Source organism: Netta rufina (assembly GCF_964035555.1).
Source record: "Netta rufina genome assembly, chromosome: 1".
Taxonomy (NCBI): domain Eukaryota; kingdom Metazoa; phylum Chordata; class Aves; order Anseriformes; family Anatidae; genus Netta; species Netta rufina.
The window spans coordinates 42,076,847-42,092,837 of NC_140123.1; the positions used below are offsets into that span (position 1 = coordinate 42,076,847).

Genomic DNA, 15,991 nt, shown 5'->3' on the forward strand with positions numbered 1-15,991 from the left:
GAAAACATACTCTGAACAATAAATGATATTAACAGCATGGCTACAATTACTGCCTTTTTTTTTTTTTTTTAACACAAATATTTTCTAACAATTAGTGTTCAATTCCTTAGTGAGATCATAACAATCAGATTTGATCAGCTGTCACATCACAACAGGAAAAACTCCCCCAGCTTGAAGACCACTAAGATTAACATGTCACAGATAATCTGTGAATGGATTATAAAGTGCAGAAATTAAAAAAAAAAAAAAAAAAAAAAAAAAAAAAAAAAAAAGATAGAGGCTTCAATACACTTTTTTTTTCTTCCTTTTTTTTAATATTTGAAATATTTTTAGACTACTGTTAATATGATATGGTATAGAAATTTAGGTCAACGTCTTTGTACTAGATGTTAATCTGAATTCTTCAAAAGGAAAACTATCTATACATATATTTAGATACATATATCTCTACATACTTTTCTTACCAAGGGCACAGTCATTAACTGACACATATTCATGTATCTCAATACAATTCAAGGGCATTAGAATGTATTCTTTACGTTATTACAGAACTCTGCACACCTGTTTGACTACAGAAGAGTTTGCCAGACTTGCACTATATGAAAATCTTGATATTATTTTCCTAAAAAGAACTCTCTCTTCAAATGAGGTGTTGTATTTTCTAAAGTGAAAATAGTCTAAGGACAGGAAAATTTAAATCCATTGCAAGAGAGGGTTAAAGTTTAAGTTTCAGCAATCCTGGATAGACAAAAAAAACCTGTAACTCCAAGCCCCAGTTCATTCCAACAGTCCATTTCCAGCAACACTCCACACAGAAGCAATCTCTGGCAACCATTTTTAGGTGCAGTCTTCTTGTCCCATCTCTTTGCCAACTCAGTTGTGCTGGCCAGCACTGAATGGTGCTAGAGTAAAAGCCTCACCCATAATATCCCTGCACAGAAATGCTAAAACAGGCTTCTGGGCTTGTCCCACTTAGCTCTTTCTGTAGTTAGCGGAAAGAAACATACAGCATTTTAAGGCACTAATCCATCTGATCTATTATAATCATCATGTGGATGCATCAAAAGGCAAATCCTCCTCTAGAAGTGCCTGCTGACTTTATGAGGAGCATCAGCTGACATGCTCTATGGAAAGGATCTGAAAAATGTACTCTATAAATCCATCCTCTGTCTTCATGGTACCTCATAACAACATGGATATCTCTGTAGTCATTTTAAAACAACATACTGAAATTTGGCCCCAAAAATGAATTGTTTCTTTTCTTCACAACTTTTAAAATATTATAGACATATTCACCATATTAGAAAAAATGGATAAATAAGTCAGGTATTCCCAGGTGTCGATAAACACTGCACAGTACTATTTTTGTTTGCTGCAAATATGGCTTTCCCAAATGTTTCCTATGCAATGTTAAAAATAAATAAATTTATTTAAAATATATTTGAAATTTTAATATAAATAAAAAATAATAATTTTAAAAAATATAATTAAAAAAAATAAATTTAATAATTTAATTTAAATAAAAAATATTTAAATTTATCCCAATTAAGGTATTGGATTTGCATGGTATAGAAAGAATACTATGCATCATTGAATTGATTCATAAAAATGCAAAAGTATGCCATACGTTTGTCACAGAAATGGGCCAAAAATCTCTCATCCCTTCTGAAAAAACTTAAAATCTTGCTAATATTTTAGGTCTCAAACTGTCAAAATATTTTAAAACATACTAGATAAAATTCATCCACTTAAAAAATCCATAGATTTTAATATGCTTAAAAACTGTGCTGTTCCATGCAATTGTTGAGATACAGAAAGCTGCTAACACAGGCATTATCAGAGAATTTAGGCAAGGGATTGTATTTTCTATTGCATACTTTAAATATAAATATATGTTGTTTACTGTACGTTGCGCATACTCAAGGCATGTTTGTAGAGGTTTTCTTAGCAATGTCTGGCACAATTTTTTATTTTGCTATTTTCCAATAGGCAAAATAACTCAAAGAAGTTAAAGTTATGCAGAATGGTATGAGCTCAAAATAACATCCAAATTCCTATGTTATAATAAATAACAGAAACAAATTTACACTGAAGGGTAAGACTAGAGAGCTGAACTTACTATGAACTTATTTTAATGAAACTTAGAAGAAAAAAAGTCAGACTAATGTGGCTTTGTTTTCTTGATGTCCCATGTGAAATAAACTTTGAATGTTTGTTTGGTTGAGCATTTGAATGTTTGAAACAGAGCAAATGTACATTATTATACACAGGAAGTATGAATATTTGTGGATGTGAGATAAAAAAAATGATTGAGGAAATCTTGAAAAAATGCATTTTTGAGAAAAACGACATAGTAAACACAGGCAATTAAAACATAACGACATATCTCAGTAGAAAAATAAAATGAGCACTTGACATTAAAGCATTTAAAAATCTTCCATTACTGAAGAAGTTACCTTTTCTCAATACAGTGGTATATCTTTGTTTCCAAATAATCATTAACCTAGAATCTTTTAAACTGTTAAAGAGGAAATACTAATTGTCATTAACCTACTGATGGAACAACAATGCAGAAATGATAAGACCTTGCTGGGAGACAGAGATCTGGCACTTTTAGTCTGAACAAATCAAAGAAAGCATATGAAGACAAGTCAGGGAAAGAGGGGAACGGGGGTCAATCTGCTACTCCATTGTCAGAGCTGGGAGAACAACAGAAGTGTCCAGGCCTGCCTTTGCTTGTGCTGAGAACTGAGATGTTATAAATTTAAAATAAATAAATAAATAAATGCAAATAAAAATAAGACAAGCTGTTACTGAAACCTCTATAGTATCTGAACAGAGATGAATCTGTGCCTTGATGTAAGAACTAAATCACCATAATAGGCAAGTCTGAAAACAACACATATCTTTAAACTATTTTCAAATGCTACATCCACTAAACCCATTGTTCCGCATTTTCAAAAATTCACCTAGTTTTTTTCAAACCAGATCTTATCTGAACAGCAGCTGGTTTGAGCCAAATACGTCTAGGATTTTTCACTGTATTTGGTTTGTTGGCATTCTATTTTGTTCTTTCACTAGATATATGGAAACAGACATCCTGGAAGCTGTGACAGCTATTTAAACAATAACGGATGAATGAATGTAGCCATTCTGTTGTCTATGTTCCTAAACGCAAGTAGGATAAGTTGAGACTGGTCACCAATCAGACTGGAGAATGTTTATATTGCCAGGATTTGAAAGCAAGAGATAATGACTGGCTCAAAATACACTTCACAGATTACTGCCTTTCTGTAATCATTTAATTGCTCTTTGTAATGCATCTTTATGTGTTTGTTTTTGTTGTTGTTGTTTGTTTGTTTGTTTGTTTTGTTTTGTTTTGTTTTTCTCTGTAAAATAATTCATATATGTTTGTTTCTAAAACAGGCCCATTCTTAGCATTTGAATGATGAAAGAGGATCCTATTTTCACTTTTTACTGTCATAAATCTGGTAAATATATTTTTTGTAGAAACAATCTATTCCGTTTTGCAAATTATGATTTTGGTTTACATTGTTGAATATCCCTCAATAAAAAGTTTTTTCTATAAGTCTGTACTTCACCTTCCTCAGAGTTAGAGCTTTTAGGTTTGAGAAGCTCTTTTATTTAAATTATTCTCTAACTGTTGATTAATATTACAGTGGAAGAAGAGGGGTCCCACATTTACTGATGACAGAGCAAGCAAGCAAGCAAGAGTGAGAAAGCAAGGAAAGACAGAAAGACAGACAGACAGAAAGAAAGAAAGAAAGAAAGAAAGAAAGAAAGAAAGAAAGAAAGAAAGAAAGAAAGAAAGAGAGGAAAAAAAAAGAGTGAGAAAGATGAGAAAGAGAAGATAGGGAAAGGGAAAGGGAAAGGGAAAGGGAAAGGGAAAGAAGGAAAGAAGGAAAGAAGGAAAGAAGGAAAGAAGGAAAGAAGGAAAGAAGGAAAGAAGGAAAGAAGGAAAGAAGGAAAGAAGGAAGGAAGCTTCTTGCTGAATTCCCATATCATTTGTCTGCTCTATAGTTTCCGGCCTTCAAGATTCACCCTGCACATAAGTAGGAACAATCTGAGATGATAGTGAAGATTGTTACAAGCTGTAAAAGGAATATGCCAGAAAACTTTTGCAAAACACTTTTCTTCCCCCACACCCAACCCCACCCCCCATTTTTAATGCATTTCAGTTTCATCTTTTTATGTCAAGCATAGTTCTCCAGGATACTAAAAATTAAAACTTTGCAACTGTGGCAAGCATAGTTGTGTCTGTACCGTTTCAAAGAGGCTGGAGTTCTCATGATTAACAGTGCCATTGCAATTGCTCTCCATCTAGTTCTGTTTGTTGGCTTGATGTGTTGACTTTGGGTTAATGAAATATGACTAAAAGATTAGTCATATTAGTCATATTTCAAGCTTACAATGAAAGGACCACAGCTACAAAGAATATTTCTTTGATGTATACATTGGAAACAATAGCTTTGTACCTTTTTGCCAACACATATTTGTGCAAATATATCTTAGAGAACATATATGTCTGCATACCACTCATAACAATTACAGATAAAAAAAAAAAAAAAATGGTAAGAGTAGTTTTTTACGACCACTTCGAAGGTAGGCTTAGATGGGGGAACTGCCCCATCTGTTCTGTCTGATTTTTATCGCTGAAAGTAAGATATTCTAACTTGATGCTTCTCATTTTTGGAAAAGAGGAAGTTTTAGCTAATGCATTTCAAGTATTTCTTTAATCCTTTTAAAGAAAATCTAATCCCTACAGCTCATCATTCACTGCTGCATGGTGTCATTGAGCATACTGCAGTTGGAGTTGTCTCCATAGCAGCAAATAGGAGCCAGCAGGAGAATTACTCTTTGAACATACGATTAGGGACATCTCTTACTCACAGTTCCAGTGCTCTTCTGTGCTGATGCCTTAGAAGCCATTAAGCACAAATGAAAAAGAAATGTATTGCAGGTTAAAATTGGGACATGAGGATTTGGAAACTTGGGATGACTTGACTAGGAGACAGGGACTAATCAAGAACTGAGGAAAGCTGAGCTGAGAAAATAGGAGAGAAGGAGACTCAAGGTGGACAGTTTTGAGAAAAATAATAGGACTGTGATTATGTGTTGAAGGAATGGAGAAAAGAGCACCCAGAGGAAGAAATTTATATTGACTCAGCAAGAAATAGCAAAATAATAAAACTGTGCTTTTTATTCCAGTATATTTTGTGTAAGTAATTCTTGTAGTGTTTTAAGTGCTGTACTTCAGTGTAAATGAAATTTACTGATGGTGAAATCAAATGTATAAAAAACATGCTCTTTAAATATTGTGCATTTTAGTTTTGTTAAGGAATTACTGGTATAACATCTTTATATACAAATGAAAAGAGTTGGCAAAGTATATCCAAAAAACAAACGTAATTAGTGGTGATGTTCCAGCTGTGAGGATTTCTTCAGGCTTTTTGGACTAGATCAAGTTCAGTTTATTCTTCACTTTACGTGTCCCTAGGAGAGCCTCAGAGTCAATCAGCACAACTTATCTAATTTTCTCTTTCAATAAAAGGATTACTTTAATAACTTTTATCTTATTTTGCAGCCTATTACTGATAAGGGTTGGGTCAAACAGTATTTACTGATTTATTTATTCTAAGGATTTCACAATATTTTAGAATAAATTATCATACATATTTTTAAACAAATATATTTTACTGTTTAATGAAACATTAAAGTGCCAGTGTTACTTCCACATTGTGCAATTTGGCATCATAATACGTAATGTTCCAAACAAAATTATCTTCTTTCTCTGTCATGGTAACAAAGATTATTCTGTTCACAAACAGAATTTTTCATACATTTTTTGAAGCGCATAAAATTGTTCAGACTAAAGTAAGATAGTCAGAAGTGATTCCAAAAAAATAATTCTGCAAATATCTGACAACTACATAGTAGAAGTATCTTGAATACCTGATGGTAACTAACAGTAACTAACCCTGAAGCAATACAAATTCCTATGGAAAAAATAATGGTTAGAAAGGTATAAGAAATATTTTTAATGACTTTTTTAAACAACACATCAATATAAATACAAGGCACTTGACAATACTGCAACCTGAAGTTCTTAAATAAGAGAACTATGTCCATTCTTTCTTTCTTACAGATCATTATATGCTACTGGCAGGTATCAAATACAGATTAAGGCCATCTGTGCTCTGGATGCTGAAAAAAAAGAAAAGCGTAAATGTATTCTACTGGTTCATGTCAAATGTCCCAATTAGTACTCTGCTAGCTGGAGAGTATCATCAGCTAGGCAATACTGAATGAGTAAAAGAGTGTTTCTTGGCTTCATATCAAGAAGGGCTTCTGTGCATAAGTGTACATGTATGTAAAGGGTTGTGCAAGTGTGGTCCGTATAGGTTCATACAAGTGACTCAGCTTTTTTCAAATCATACTGAGGAGTGTCCATAATCATCTACACAGTAAAGAAATACCTGGAAAGAAGGAAATTAAGCACATTTGGTTAACTTGTAATACTCTGAAGATGAAGGTTTTATGGTAATGCCTGGAACTGCATTGTATTTACACACTTTTTTGTTTTGTGTTGCAGGTGTTTGGGTTTGTTTGTTTGTTTTGGGGGTTGTTTGTTTTGGTTCATGTTCAGTTAATATTTCTAATATTCACTCTCTTCAGGAAAAAATGAAGTCAGAAAGTCAGCATTTTCAGGAAGTGTATATCTGGCCATGTTGCAATTATGGTGTACTAAGCTACAGTGCTGCTGCTGCTTTGTCACATGGCCCATGTTATTGGTAGGCTGTTGACACCATGAATTGGATGGCCAAACAGAAAATGAATAGACAGTGAATGAAGTGACTGTGCAAGACTCATCAATTGTCATTCATTCAACAACACATAACCAGTCCCACACCCAATCCCAAGGGTGCCAGTGAGAAGATGAGGTTGCCCAGGCATGTTGGCACCCAGTGTAAGGAGGCAACACAAAAGTAAACAGTACTGCACTTCACAAATAAATATGCCATAGAAGTTCAATAGAGAAGTCAGAAGATGTTTACACATTTTGAATTTGTGGTGGCTTAAGCTGGTCTTCCACCACAGAAGTCAGAATTAATTTTTATTATCTGATCAGAAATTATAAAACTGAAACTATTGATAAACTTAGCTATTTTGATAAACTTATGATAAACTTAAGTGTTTTGTTTCAGTTGACATTCATACAGAATGCTGTCATGTTTCTTCTAATGATTAACAGGAGAAAACATCAAGCTCTAGAAAAATATGTAAAATGCTCAGTGACCGTTCTTTTTGCAGAAACCCAATATTTTGAAACACATGTTTATATTCTCTTATACTTCACTTTTCTGTAAGGCATCCAAAATATTTTAATAACTTCTTATTCTTTATAAGAAAAAAATACTATCAAGTACTTATAATATTCAGATTGCCAATATATTAATTAGAACACTTAATGAGATGACCAGTCTGAAAATGCCTAGCAAGGCAGGAACATACTGAGAAAAGCTGATCCCAAGCTTTTTACATGCTAAAATTCCTACCCCACATGTACACCTCACTCCTACAGCTAAAATGAATAAGGTAATCAAAAAAATAAATAATCAGATCAACTCAACCAACACAACTATATGGGGATACTGGGTAGTAGGTTCAGGATTCTTGAGTATGTAAGAAAAAGATACAAATGCAGTCAAAGAAACCCTGCTTGAAAAAGAAAGTGACTATAAGACAGTGTTGGACAAGCCCTGAAGACATGTTTCCAAGAGGTTAAGGTAATTCCTGTTTTATCATCATCAGTTCAGTAGCATCCAGTCTGTACTTAAGCACCCAAATGGAAATACACACCCACTTTTTACAGAAATATGTGATCTAGTAACTCCAAGATCTTAACTCTTCTCATAGCCACTACAGTAATTTACATGAAAGACAAAAGGATGTAAAACATCTCATTTTGACAAATTCTCATCAGTAAGAGTACAGAGTGAGCGTGCTGTGTTTCAAATATGATGAAAATGTATACTATAGAGGCTTCCTTAGTTCTGGGGCTTAAAATACACATTCACATAAAAGATGGTCAATTATATTTAACTCACTTTTTAAAACATGCTTTTTCTTTTTCTTTTTCTTTTTCTTTTTCTTTTTCTTTTTCTTCTTTTCTCTTTCTCTTTCTTTTTTCAAATATAATAAACATCCTTAATATGTCTATCTAGGAAATGGTTCCCGTAGTCAGATGCAAATGTTGTAGACAATAATTGATGTACACATTTTGGATTATATAGTTATGATATCCTAATAGAAATTTGGCTGTCTGCCTATGGGCGTTCAATATGAGCTTCACAGTTTATAACATCAGAAACACTCTTTTACAGTATTATAGCTACATTTCTCAACCCATTGTCTATAGATTATATCTGAATATCTGCTTCTTACAGAAATCCATAACAATAAACAAACCAAAATACCTACACCTCAGAATAAAATTCACAATGAAAAGGCAAGCGTTTTTACATCTGATATGATTCCTCTTGCAATTCATTCATCAAACATCTGCAACAAGCTGCCAGAATGTGTCCATTAGTGAGATTTCTATGGCATTCACTAGCTTGATGCTCCCTGATAGAATAATGTAGAAGTTTTACCTCTAATGTTTTCTGCTCCATTTGAGGCATCCACTTTAAAGTCAGCTTGCACTTACTGCTTTTATTTTTGAAAACAGAGATATGGACTGCATGTCTTCATGTCTTTGAATATGTAATTTATGCTAATATATCAGAATACATATTATAATATACATATTCTTTATGTTTTTATACATTATAGGGTTGCATTCAGCACTGATTTAAGAAGATAAAAAATAGTTTGGAGTCATTGTATAAGCTAAGTCAGTTTGGTTTATATTAAATACAGAAAATTAAAGTATTCTGCACAGCAAATATGCCTTTTGCATATTGGTAAGTTAAAATCTTTTCCAGGATCCAGTTTCTATCCTTCATAGAAATTAAATATTGCATTCAGACTTTTATCTACACTATATTACAACGTAAAGGAAATATGTATTGTAACTCTACTACAGGAACCAAGCTTTTTACTAATTCTGCTTCACATCAAGATTTATATAAATGCTTTAATATTTTATGGCAATAGCATATTTGAAGAAATATTTATTTAATTCCTTAAGCAATTATAATATAATTGCAATAGAAGCAATGAAACAAAATACAATCATAAGAGTGGTTCAAAAACTCTTTACTGCTTTATGATAATTTATGCATTACTGCCTAAACACACTGAAACAAATAGTACAAGCTTTATTATTTTATCCTGCTAAGCTCATGATACGTTTGTGGGTACTTTTATTCAGTATCCTGATAACAGGTTGGCTTTTAGCCCAGTTAGAAAAAGAGCAAGAATTGCATCAGGAAATGACTGCCCCAAAAGTTTTTGTGACTGGTTGCACTACAAAGACTGACAAGAGAAAGTCAAAGCAACCTCTGTGATTTTCTTCATTTTTTGAAAAGAGTATTGCTGATGCAGGCTGCTCTTTTATCAAATTCAAAATCAAATAAAATAAAAAATAAAAGGTAAAATCTAAATTATTCTCTATTTTTTTCAGAATCACTTTCTTTACCTTGTTTTTGTCCCAGCTTTCTATAACTCAGCACATTTTACCAATTCCTACAATCTTCTCATTTTTCTCAGTAATACATATTAGGTTTTTTTGTTGTTTGTTTTGTTTTGTTTTAGTTTTCTTCCTTTTTCAATATATGAAGAAATGAGCCTGCTTCTTGAAATGTCAGATCTATCTGAAGACCAGTAGAGAAAAATTACAGTTTAAGAAAAGGAAAAGATTGTTACAGAAATCTGAAAGGACATATTAGCCAAAATAATCTATCTATTTGCAAACTAAAAGAGGCTTGACTTCTCTGTGCATTTTTTTTCACATGAAAAAATATAAGAACAAGGTATAAATTATTGTCAAAACTGATAAGAAAATGGAAAATAATGTCTTAAAAATACACTCTTAATTTGTTCAATTTTCCAATATTCTGGTATAATCCTTATTGGAGTAGTCCTGGATCTTGCTATGGTCATGGATTTTTTTTATTTGTTTGTTTGTTTGTGTTTTACAGTATAAATAATTGAAACCATGGAAGTTGTGTTTACTTGGGAATGCATAGGAAATAATCAAAATGAAATGCAGTGGTTTGAAATACAATAGCTGTTTTTCTATGCTACTTTACTGACACTATGGTCTATAAAAGAAGATGCCACTATCTAGCACCACATCACTTTCAGCATGGAAAGTAAATAAAGATTTGCTGAATACAAAAGCAACAGGCATCTTATATATCTAAAAAACAGACCTTCAGCTGGCACAAATTCTTTCAGTTTCATAAAGGAAAAAAAGATGAACCAATGATCTAAGTCTATGCTTAATCTTAATTGCCCAAAATAGTAAGAGTACAGAAGCCATTTATAAGTCCAGGAATTGTCTCACAGTTCTTATACAAACTGTTACATTTGTGTTTCATGTTAAGATCAGAGGAGAAAGAAAGACAGCAAAGGAACACATTCAGCGAAACTTCACTTTAACCCTATCACTGTTTTTGGATGTTCTGTCTTCATACAGCGTTAAGGGTGGATTGTACAATCCCATTATACAGCAGATGTTAAATGCAAAGTAAAATAGTCAGTTGTAAATGATTGATGATTCTCTTTACCATTTCAAAATAAACCCTGATTATTTATATAGTTTTGGGCACTGCTTGAAAGCATCATATTAAACCTAAACAATTGATCCATTTTTCAATGGCTTTGTTGTGTAATGTATTATGTATGTTTTTACATTCTTCTGTGTAAAAACCCCTAGTGTATGAGAAATGTTTAGAGTTTTGAGTGCTCCACCCAGTCCATATGGTAGGTTTGCTCTGTGTGTAAGACTTACCTTTTTCCAACAGGTCCATATGGCAAGCTTAAGCTAGCCAGGGTCTTCTATCCTCCACAGGGGCCATATGGCAAAGGGAACTCAGTGAACACTCATTTACCTTGCATTGATACTTTATGTATCTCTAGCACATGCACATACATGCACACATATACTGATCAGATTGGGTAGAAAAGACTTAGCTTCTGAAAATCCTTTAGCCATATAATCAATACATTTCTAACAATATGTTATGTGATGTGGATTCTATTCTTTCTGTTTTATTAAAAACTGACAACTCAAATGAATAATTTATCAAATCATTTGATGAACTTATCTGATGGTTTTAGGTATTTTGACATTTAATTATGCTAACAAACTGGTGGACATTCATATAGACAATTCAGTATTGGTTTTTAATATCACTTTACAAGAACTGAACCAAATGCATTGAATCAACTCACTATCTGTGTATAGTATAGTTAGTGAACATATTCAGTTAAAGATTCATCTCTGTGCTGCCCTACTAATACTTCTTTTTAAATAGGTTACTCCTATGCCATTAGAAAAAGATACAGGGCTACAACATATGTAAAATAGTGGTATTGGTTTGGTTGATTAAGCGCATGGATTTAAAATCAATGGAAACATAAGAACTTTAAATTGTAATTCATATTTTCAAAGTAATTACTCTAAAACCAATACTTGCTATAGCATTTACAAGTCAATCCAAAGTTTTGCTGTAATTCTGAATTTAGGAATACCCAGTATTTTATTTATACAGGAGAGATAGAAACAATTTGTAGCATGTTTATAAAAGCTTCATTACACCTATAAGCTTATTTTAAAATGGAACAATATTCCCCAGCAGTACAAATTTTGCATACAACTTTTACTTATTTGTAACACAAAACATTATGAAATATATAAAAATGTTGTTTTTATTCATAGGCATTTTCATCTGGTTTCCTCATTTCAGTTTGTGTAAATAAGCACTGCATTGTTAAACGAATATTCAAATGTATCAGAGAACTTTCAGTGTTGAAAATAAATAAAAGATTCATAAAAGATTCAGAACAGGTATGCATGTACGTGTTATCATAGTTCATTTTTGTATATAGCACTTATGTTTTGTTCTGCAATCAATAAAGAATGGAAGTGTTTTCCACATGGAATACATCTCATCATTTCAAAGGAGCCAAACAGCAATACATGTAAGTATTTTAAGAAACCACAAGTATTTTATTAAAGATTTAAAAAGTCTAACTACTATGGTCATGCATCTTATGCATCTTCCTCTTATCTTTCTACTGTTGATTATAGCCAAATACAACTAAATCAATGGACAAAAAAAAAAAAAAAAAAAAGGTGTTTTAAATTTCAGGGATTAATAAACATGACCTCAAACACTTTGCCTCTAACCTTCATCATAGGAAAAGCATAGCATGTCTTTAGTATTCACTTATCCCTTTTGCTTACATTGTTCTTTTTTGATATATTCTCTGTATATTGTCTTTTGTGTGTTCTGCTTCTGTTTCCGCTGTTTCCAATGTACAAAGTATAGATACAAACTTTTAATTCGAGAGTTTGAGCAATTATGTGTATATGTGTATATGCATAATTGCTCCTAAATATATATATATATATAAAGCACTCACTTTGTAATCACTGGGGTTTATGGAATGCCTAAAAGAAATGAAAGGTAGACCCTGTCTGTCTAGGTTATTCAGACTCTGTAAATAAGCACCTAAATCTCCACACAACAAAGGAGAGAAGGTAGGTGTCTATCCTATCCTATCCTATCCTATCCTATCCTATCCTATCCTATCCTATCCTATCCTATCCTATCCTATCCTATCCTATCCTATCCTACCTTACCCTGCCCTACGCTACCTTATCCTATCCTATCCTGTCCTATCCTATCCTATCCTATCCTATCCTATCCTATCCTACAGCTGCAGTGCCTCTACCTAAGTAGCTGGACTCTCTCTCTTGTGGCTTTCACATTCACCTTCCTCATTTCATGAATCATGCAAAGAACTAAGAGAACTATCTGAGAAGCCTGTTTTTCAACAATGTAAATTTCACTTTAACTACAATGGGAAACAGAATAAAAAAGAAGATGCCAGACACAGAGATAGGTAGGAAAATCAAATACATGCTTGTTTAATTCAACTTGGAGAACCTAGTCATATATAAAATTATTAGCACACTGTTAAGATACTTGACATAGTAGGATAGACTGCAATTTTAAATACATTCCTATAAAATTATGATTTTATGCTTTGTGCATTATCATTGAGTCAGTAGTTTTCTCTTTTGGGACAGCATGTTAAATTAATTTTCCATCTTGATTAAATTCTTTGTACATACATATATATAAGATATGAACCTGACTTCATAAATATCATTCAGTAGAATTTTGTTAGAGTTTAGACATATAGATTTGTATTTGAAAACCTCTGAAGGTTACAGGGTGAAACCTTCCAACAATATCTCCAGGTCTTCAGGGACCAAATCCCATTATGTGGAGTTCAGTGAAGAGGGTAAACACTACCATAAAGAAATACAAATTGCACATATTTCCCATTTAGCCAGTGTCACAAAAGTTCAGCATTTAGAATTCTAACCAGTTAGGACTTATTCTTGGAGGTCAAGTACCTTGTGAACCTTGTCATCTCACTGATGACATCATATCCCATCCATCAATTCTTTCAGAATCACACTTGCCATCTGCTCAGCACGCTATAATAACTTATTAGACATATTCACAGGGTAACAATCTGTACAATGACACTGTTATCTTAATGCTGGCACATAGAGAGATAGCAGCCATCGCTTCCCTGTCACAGCACAATTATTCTACCTTCCAACTTTAGAAGTTACTTGGATATTTAAACTTCTATTAAATTTTGTTGAAAAAAATAATTCTCAACAGAAATATATATTTTAGCTTTGTGGCTTTTTTTCCCATGAACTGATAGATTATGACTATGTCATGAAGTCCAGGTTGATATAACTGTTTTGCACCTTGAAAGTTTTTGTTTATTTTCTGGAAAGCAAAATAAATAAATAAGAACATACGACATGATCGAATGCATATAAATAGCAGAGAAATCCAACTACTTATCTTCAAACTTAGTAAATTTCTAGAACAGCTTTTTATTTTTCTATCTGTCCTAAACAGCTCTTCCAGCAATTACTAGGCAGAAATAAAATATGCAGCCAAACTGCTCATACTAAGCATTAAGACTTTATAGAAATTAAAGGCAACGTTTTTGTAGATGCATATATATATATCTATCTGCAGCATTTGTGAAACATGTTAATATCGAGCATGTCTACCACAGCTGCTGTCAAAGCATTTATGCCTTAATAAAATTCCACTCTAACTCTCACTCAACCTCAAAAAATATTTTCAGAAAAAGGGCAATATTTATTTTGCATTACACAGAATTTATCCTCTGTTCCTTCTTTTGGCTCGTCATTTATTCCAGCTTACACTGTGATCAACATTGTACTAAAATAAAGTCAAGTACAACAGCCGCTCTCTGCCCATCAAAACTCACAGACGTCTGCCAAGCACTTGTAACAGCTGGTGTTACATTAATTAGTTTAAACTATTTATTTCATCCATCTCCAGAGCAGATTGAGCAAAAACATTAGAGATTATTCTAGCATCTGTAAGTGCCCTGCAAACATTAACCAACCAAAGTTAGAATATTAGTCATTAACTTATACTATATGTGATTTAATACTCTACACACTTATTGTAAATAAAAATGTCTGCAGCTTGACATAGCTCTAGTAAGTTTTCCTTGACTGACTTACAAATCCAAGTTTTAAACTTATATAAGACTTTGTGCCCATAAAGTTTCTTTATAAAAATAAAATATTACTAGAAAGCTATTATAATTCCTGGCAGCATGGGCCATTAAGCAATATATGACAGGGACTGGGTGACTCAGTGGATTAGTCGGAGGTTTTATGTCCACGGTTGGAATCCAGCCCTAAATACAGTGATCAAAACAGTGTTATCAAATGGTTGTAAAAATCTCAATTAAAATCACTCCTATAGCCTCTACTAAGATTTTTTTCTTTTTTTTTTTTTTTTTTTTTAAGTGGACGACATAATAGGTCTTTCACTACTGACAGAGTTCTCACAACTATCTTTTTCTTTTAATAGGCAGAGAATGGATGTTGGCAGGAGAATGTTGTTTACGAGAGGTCCTAATACTATATTCCCTACTCACATGGCTCAGGAACAGAAGCCAATGCAAGGATGGCAAGAGTATATAGCCACTGTCTATGGGCTTGCTTCCATCAAAAATAAAAAGCTTCCAGCATTGAACAATGAAATACTTAGTATGAGAATACTTATTTTTAGTGCCTAGGGCTCAAAAAGGAAATCAAAGTCCTGTACAAACTTCCAAGAGAGAATTCCTTCCTCAAAGAACTCTGCTGTACATAAATAAGGAGGGAAACAGAGGCATGGGGAGCTGAAGTGCTTTGCCCAAAGTCACACAAGAGTGGCAAAGCCTAAAATACAACCAAAGTCTCTTAACTCTCATCTACTTTAGAAACATTGTTTCTATATATCTGAATATATCTGAAATTTCCTGAAAGTATGTAAAAATCCAACAGCTTACTTCCATAAAAGGAGTTAAGCAAATTAAGCAATATATGAATTTATAATTATCAGATTATTACAGAATAATCTACTCAAGTACTACTGAGCAGTTTATTTTCTTTATTATTATTACACCATGAAAAAATATATAACAACAATTTTTTAAAAAGTGTAGCTACTAAAATTAACATCGGATTTAATTAAATTAAACTGCAAATAACAATCCATCATTTTACAAAACTATATTTATCTTCAAAAGATTTGTATTTACAAACAAATTTAGTTAACATTGTTTCACTATCTAAACAATAAAGTGAGAAAAGCAACCTGACATTTACATTTAACTAAATCATATAGATCATGATCCTGTGACATTCCAGTTCTTTAAAGCTCTAACTGAG

General features: G+C 32.7%; 1 protein-coding gene across 4 annotated transcripts in view; it reads right to left on the reverse strand.

The window, feature by feature from the left end:
* DACH1 (dachshund family transcription factor 1) overlaps positions 1 to 15,991 on the reverse strand; it is a gene marked incomplete at both ends in the record, with an annotated part of 368,264 nt that overhangs the window by 50,875 nt on the left and 301,398 nt on the right. The gene's annotated exons all lie outside the window — the stretch shown is intronic.